Raw genomic sequence first — 7,991 nt, forward strand, 5'->3', positions numbered from 1 at the left:
GAATACTCATTAGGCAGTGGCGGCTCGTGGCAATATCGGGTGGTGGGGCAAGGGCTGCAAGCGACTTTTTTATAAAGATGACGTCACAATGGCGTTTTCCAACGTAAACAAGTAAACTTAATGATGGTACGGTAACATGAATTTCCCGTCAACAGTGATTTAAACGTATGTGCCACGAGAGGTCCGCCGGTGAGCTGTGACTTGAAGTGTGGTAACTGCGTAAACGGCGTACGGAACAAAGATTCAACACGGTTCATGTTCGCACTAGACCTGACTAATTATCTGCAGAAATGGAAATGACCATAACTCGAGAGATAGCGTAAGCCTAATTGGAAAGGTCAACGAGTTCGGACAGATACGCAATTGTTATCTCATAGAGTGGGCCTGTCATATTGAATCCAAAACATCATTCTGAAGAACTAAGAATAGCAGCCTCGGAAATTCGGTCTCGGTACAGCATACGAGATTTTGGCCTTGAAACTGGAGACTGTAACACGACACATACGGTGTTATTACTGTCTAGGTCTGCTGCGAAATCGCCTTTGGAAAATATATTACCGAATAAATACGTGGATGAAAGCCTTAAACTTAGTACACTGTTACATGACATCATCGAGAAGTGGCCTCATGGCCCTTCTCGGTATGGTACACTGTCAAAATTAATGCGAACAGACCAACACCGAATTTTGCGTAAAATTTACTGAGGAATAGGCTGATCAAGTGATCAGATGTTAGCCGCCATCGAAAACGAAATAGATATCGCGCTTGACAGGGGGTTGTAAGCAAATGGCTTGAAGGCCACAATTTCACGGTGAAATTGACATTGGAGAATATAATATCAAAGTAAATATTTGAATGCAAACTGAGAATGATATCATCATCTCAGTTAACGTTACCGCAGATACTCCGGCTTTTGCGTGAAATCCGCAATGCGTTGTAGTCTCAAGTGTCAGATCGGAGCACATCTCTACCATACTCGTCCTTGATAACGAAATTACTGCCCTAATCATTGAGTGTCAACCTTGAGACTTGGCACAGCGTTCGATACTAAAATCAAGACATACCGTGCAAAAGCTTATAACGGATCTAGGTAAGGAGCATCGTTAAAATCAATAGAGACCAATACCGGCTTTGCGTATAATCTGTTAGCGATAAATGACGAGTCAGCTCTCACTCGAATTAGGAAACGAAATTACCACTAACACAGTCCAATGACAAACTTAAAACTTGGTACGGCGTTCGATACTAACATTAAGACTTACCGTGCCAAATGTCATAACCGATCTCAGTATTGAACATCGTCAAAATCAATGGATACCAATACCGGCTTTTGAGTAAAATCTGTTTGCGATACATGACGGATCAGCACACACTCAACTTCGAAAACGGTATTACTACCCTAAACTTTAAGTAGAAACCCTGAAACTTGGGGCAGTGTTAAATACCACCATCACGACATGACAGACCAAGTTTCAAGAGTTTTCATGGTGTGAAACACCATCAAAATCGACCTATATCAGCAAAGGTCGACTAAACGCATATGACGGTAACCGAGTTCAGATATCGATACGATTGTTACATCACACCTTAGGGGCACAGAGCTACTGTGCCCCGGTTGCTCGGTAATTTTATGAATAGGAGAGAGTAAATCACCGTTTCTTTATTGTGCGCAGCTTTGAGAGAATAGACAGTGAAAGCTTGTTATGAGCGCTACCGGGGCATGCCCCGGCTAGGCATTCGCAAAGCGTAAACACAGAAGAGAATTCGATTTTCGCAGAGACTTCGCTATATATGGGCATTTACAAGCGAAAGGACAAGAAGAAAACGATTTTCGCTGTGATTTCGGTATATATAGATTGGTGTGCGTCTATAAATGGTAAAGAATTGTTATTGAACAGAATTTTAGGTGGGGCAATGCCCCAGTTGCCCTATAGGACGAGCCGCCACTGTCATTAGGGATATGTCGCTAGTATACTTATCTTTCGCGACAAAAAATTCTGCGCTAAAGCTGGGGTCGTTTTTTTGCAGACGTCACTATCAATCCATTTATTGTCTCGTTGCGACGTGGCGGGACTACTTTCTGTGACTATGATGACTCGTAACGTCACGGGGACAATTCCAACACAAATCGATCTCGGTCTTCCTACAGCAGTTAACTCATCATCAATATACGGTTGATGGGATATAGGTATATTGTGCAAACCCACTGAAAGGTTCTGACTCCTGTGCACACGACGTTTAAGAAAAGAGTTGTTTTGAACACGAAGCTCTGACGTGAGACCCTACTATTGCGTACGGTTATGAATGTTTAGATATGTATATCCAACACATGGAGCCATGGAAGACAGAGTGATTTTCTAAAACACAATTTCATCAGATTATCATTGTTTCGTTCTTACTTGTGATGGTGTTACAATGGCTTCGTCAAAAATGTGGATCGTAAGCCACGCACTCGTTTTTCTCCCTCGCCACATTCATGTATGTACAGATGTATGTTTATCAGACATTAGCAAGATGCGGAATTGATTGTTTGGAATATCCGCTGTTTCAATCATCTTTCTTTATAGAGTAGTATAGGAAAGTATCTATTGATTTTATTTTCACGACATGTGTCGTACGATAAATTATTGTCACGGCTCTGGCATTAATGAAGATTCGCTCGATACCATTCGTTACATGATTCATATCGATAATGCTGCAACGAGTGTCCTATTATAATAATGTTACCATATTTTGGAATCGGGAAAGGCGGATACTTTTACCTAATCATAACAGTTAGCTGACCGAAATCGAAATTCTAATATTTACTGGAAATCATGCTGTGTTGATCACTTCCACTCGATCCCCGATTTACCTACTTTTTGCATTTATTCAGTGTTGTTGATTAAAAAAAGGACATTACTTCCATTCGACTCACGAATGACCCGCTCGAGCATCCGTATTACCTATTTCACGTCATTGGCGCCGATTTTCAATTGACTCTGTTCATTATCATATAGCTGTAAAAGCTTCAAAAGAGGACGTGTGGTATCCCTATGGCCTATAATATAATATGCCATAGAGTTGGTCACATTTCATCAGAACTGAGGCCACTTTTATTGGGCTTGCAAGCAGGGCTTTGGAGCAGCCGTAAATTAAAACTGCTCCAGCTCCGGCTCCGGAGCACTCTTCTATCTTTCATTAGCTCCGGCTCCAGCTCCGGAGCCGCATTTTTTCCACTGCTCTGGCTCCAGCTCCGGCTCCGGCTCTGAAATTATCGAATGGGCCTGTCTATATCAAGGGTGGCCAACCCGCGGGTCGAATGCGGCCCGCGAGGGGGTTTTGCGGGGCCCGCGAGGTAATTTCCTATTATATTATCGAAAATGAATTGCTCAGATTGTGCACTTGCAATGCCAAACAAAAATTACAATTCTGGCTGCGACACTTGGGATGTTGATGACTAAATTATCAGTTCCGACTTCCGACGCATTGGCAGATCCAGGGTCGAGTCACATTTTCAGTAAATCGTCGTACATTACAATAAACTAAAATAGTAGCGAAATTTTTCTTCACGCTTCGCGTGTTTAATTGTCACGCGATTTCTTGTTTGGTAGCCTACCTCCTACTGAAAATAAAAAAACGCCTAATTTACCCGATTAAGACTAACTGTATTCGCAGTTACGGAAGAAAGTCTTTTCGCGTTTGCGCTCGCATAAAGATCGTCGACGGTGAAATGTAGGCGCAACATGATTGTCGCATATTAAATTGGAGACCTTCGATATCGATGTGACCAGACGTCCAATAGTCGTGTCCTTGCAAACTGAGCCTAGCGGGCGGTATACAATAGACCCGCAATATTCAAGTAATAATATTATTGACCTAGTTTATTTATAAACTTAAAAAATTTTACCCGCTTGGCGCGGCTAGTGGACCGCACACTCGTTCGTTAATTGCATGTGCCCCTTTACCCGAAAAGGTTGGCCGTTCCTGGTCTATATAGATTACTAATCTACCCATAGGTTAGTTATCTATAGTAATCTAGAGTCTGTCAGCAGTCAGTAACATCCGATATAGCAACGAAGACATATAGCTGCCGCCGTGCCGGCTTGTGACGTCATACTGAATACTTGTCAATTGTCGACAACATCAAAGTTGCACTAGATTGCACTTTACTCTATGCCATTGCTGTGTACAGCATTAAAATTCAGGCCTGCTGTTCAATTATGATAAATCAGCGGATGTGGTTGTTGCATATAATGGCATCTTATGAAATAGGTCGGAGCCGGAGCTACTCCTCAAATAACGGGCTCCAGCTCCGGCTGAATTTTATGTAGAGCTCCGGCTCCGGCTCCAGCTCCGGTGAAAATGCACAGCTCCTGGGCTCCGGCTCTGGGCTCCGGCTCCAAAGCCCTGCTTGCAAGTATGCCTACCTCTCATTACACCCAGCATTGTGGACCAGTGAAAAAATTCTTCGTAGGGGGCCTTTGGAGCCTACGCACATATACACGGTGGCATCAAACGTATCTGCTACTGCGCTTGAATACAGGCTCATGATCCCGCTCCAAACTGTTATCTGATGGAAATGAGCCATTTTATTATCCACAAACAGAAGCGCGTCACATTATTATCAAGAGACTCGAAAATTAGTATAATTATTATAGACGAAGCAAGAACCATCTCGGTTTTGTGTTGAATTTCTCTTTTTACTGTTATGCCCCAACACAGCAAATGATAGCAAGTTAAAATTCAAATAATTTTGATCACAAAAGTTGAGATTAGCATGATATTCTTTCATTCCTCTAACAACTGATATATCGAGGTATGAATACTGAACACGAACGTGAAATGAACGTACACACAAAAAATCTGGTAGATTTACTGGGAAATCTCTGTAAATTTTGCAACGAATTACTAGTCGCAGCCAATAGCTGTGAGTAGCTTGTAATTTTACATTTTGATGTGTAATATTACCTTAATTTAGCTGTAAAGTCAAGTTACCAGAATTTATTCGCAAAATTACTGACAGTTAATCGTTCCTGCAGTATATCAGGCTATTGGCAAAATTGATTAGCTTGAAAATCGCTGCGGCCAATGTTATACGTGGAACTGAATGTTACTGATACTATCATTTTTTGTGGTGATTTGACTTGATTCAACCACGTTCGCGAGACTGGGGTCTATCATACGGAAATTGTTGGCCCTAGTACCAATTTCAGTAAAGTACATACTGGGGTAAAAGAAACAACTGACAATCGTAGCTAATGTGGTACACCATAGCCACTATATTATATTATAAGGCTATGGCTATACGGCCGGTTTCGTTGGTTACCAGGGATAGGACTGATAAGTTAAAATATCAGTTTAGGATGTATAATATTGTTCGGGAAACTGGAAATATCAGCACCGCATGCTAAGTTGGCGGACATGGCGATCTGTCATAGGTTACAGTAGGTTAGGGTTACGCGTTACTGCTTTTTCTGAGTTTCGTAGTAAATAACCAACGCACAACTGTGACATCACAAGCAGCGTCTGGGTAAGTATATGTATAGTAAGTAGTGAACATCACGTGGAATATATATCAATTTATACGAGATTAGATGGAAAAGAAAGGGACTATATGTAATGATAATTGTTTCTGTATGAAAAAATACGACCTAAATCAAACATTATAACGTGGCCGGTAAATATTATTGGTGGCATGTCAGCGGATGAATACCACTCGATTTGAAATCGTTCGAGTGTCGTATCGTCGTTTGGCCATTATTGAGATTTGAGCAAAGGGTGGAGCGCCAATATGGAATCGGTCATCGGTGTCTCGCTAAACGTACCGGGATTCCAACCCGGGTGGAGCGAAGCTTGTTGTGCTTGAAGAAAGTGGATCCTTGAAGATTCCTAGGAATGCTGAATGGGATACGCATCGTAAAAGGTACAGTACTACATAGTATTTGTTACCGTGAATATCTACGACTGTGCACACCATCGGGATGACTTTGATTTCATTATTGAAATATTTCATTCGCCGCATTCTCTGTTCTATTTTGGGATATTAGTCGACTTACATAGTGACCTGTGACACCACATACTCCGCCACAGAGGAGTTGAAACTGTTGGTTTGTTCATGTAATTTTCGGGCCATAGCATAGAGATGTTTCCATCCACTACTGGATTTGTTTGGCACACATGCCACCTCAAATGAGGAACCTTTTGCTTCAACACATTAGATCAGTGGTTCTCAACCTGCGGCTGCGGGGCGCGAGAAATTGACTAAGTCTGTCTGAATTCTGACTAAACATGGGTTTCACAACCATTTTCAGAAGACGATTGTTGAAGAAGAAACTTATTTCGTATTCAAGAAAGCTCGCCAAATTCAAACTCCAGCAGTCGCATTCAACTTCATTTGAGCAGATTTTTGATATTCTTTGAAGATTTAGAGCAATTCCCATGTGTAAGTCATTCATTACTTCATAGATTTGGCAGTAGCCTAAAGCTCAGTGCGCTGGGTAGCTGTTGGTAATAGCTGGCGAACTGCACTACCTAAGACAGACTTACATGCAATATAGGTTGCTATGCCCTGGAATGCGGCCTTAGGAAACCTAAGTAATTGAAATGTGACCTTGATTAGCAAAAAGGTTGCCTATCTCTGTATTAGATGATGTGCTCTATTTGACGTGACGATAACTGCAGGGGGGCGTAAACTTTTTGGTCATCGCCGAGGGTGGCGCATGTCCAAAAAGGTTGAGAACCGCTGCATTAGATAAAGTAAGTCATGAATCTCTGCTATATCATGTAAAAGGCGGAGCCGTCGTCACAAAACGTACCAGTACCCGTACTTCAAAAATTGTTATATTTTTGTTAGCCTATTTGTCTTAGTAGTTATTGTAATGTCATGTCTAGATTAGGAACTTCGCTTAATATAGCGACTTACGCATGAGTTCTTTTTAGTGGAACTGCAAGATACTAGTCACACAGAAGGAATGAAGAAGACGAGAAAAAGAAACAATTGGAAGTTTATCCGGCGGTGGAATTAATTCAGCTTTTCTTGGGACCACTTGTGTTATATTTACATTCCTCCTACAGAAGAATTAGACCTCCAGCAGCAATACTTTTTCATCGTGAATCATGAATGAATATACAGTTGTCCCAATGTCGTTTTTAGAGCGTGAAGAAACTTGCTGTATTTTGGCATCGCGTTGCTTTGGGATAGGTACGGATGTACGTGAATTTAGAAGCTGGCATGTAATCTGATTTACAAAGGACAGCATGTAGGGTTATAGGTACTAGGTAGGAGGTAAAATTACAGTCTCCTCGTAAATGTACAGGAGAGAATGTAGATTGAATATACCAGAGGTGACTGTAACATTACAGTCTGGCGTGTAAAGCTAGATTACCGGACGGGTGTAAGTTGAATTTACATTGAGTGACGGTAATGTTATATTACTGCCAAGTGGCTGGCCACCCTGCTTCCAGACATTTCGCGGTAAATCGAGGTAAATTTTTTTTTGTGTGATACTTACCATCGCCGTTGCCGCTACGTCAACAATATACGTTGGGTGCAATTCGGTGTTGGAGCAAAACAATCTATATTTTGCTGCGCAAATGTCTGTTTATTGAATACATTGTTGAACGAACGATTTTCTGCATCACAGTGGATATCCCATTACTCACCAATGTGCGTTGACGTTACGCTGAGTATTGGCATGTACAAGGTAAGGACTTTTTCCGGAAGAAATGGAAATGAAAGGCACGTATTGTTCATACCGCACTGCATTTGAAAGTCGAAAAGATGACTGTCGTTGATTGTAGTGTCTGACTTTGGGGTTGGACATCAACCTGGAAACTGCAGTTGTTGCGAGCAAACTGGAAACCATATGAGACGGCACAATACAGAATATGGTGCGTGATAATAGTTTGAGATGCCAGGCATAGTGTTAATCTTTCTAGAGGTCTTGATGCATGTGATATTGTTGTTTGAAATAATTGTCAGATAAGGCATTTGATTCGTCAGCCCAAGT

General features: G+C 41.6%; 1 long non-coding RNA gene across 1 annotated transcript; it reads left to right on the forward strand.

Annotated features, from left to right (window-relative positions):
• Window positions 1–5,458: 5,458 nt before the first annotated feature.
• LOC145447321 (uncharacterized) lies at window positions 5,459–7,160 on the forward strand. Its single transcript, XR_013917530.1, has 3 exons — window positions 5,459–5,905; window positions 6,294–6,424; window positions 6,922–7,160. It is a non-coding gene; the product is annotated as an uncharacterized LOC145447321 (long non-coding RNA).
• Window positions 7,161–7,991: the final 831 nt, after the last annotated feature.

This window comes from Botryllus schlosseri, chromosome 9 (genome assembly GCF_051294905.1).
Source record: "Botryllus schlosseri isolate E-star chromosome 9, Bs_hap1, whole genome shotgun sequence".
Lineage (NCBI taxonomy): Eukaryota > Metazoa > Chordata > Ascidiacea > Stolidobranchia > Styelidae > Botryllus > Botryllus schlosseri.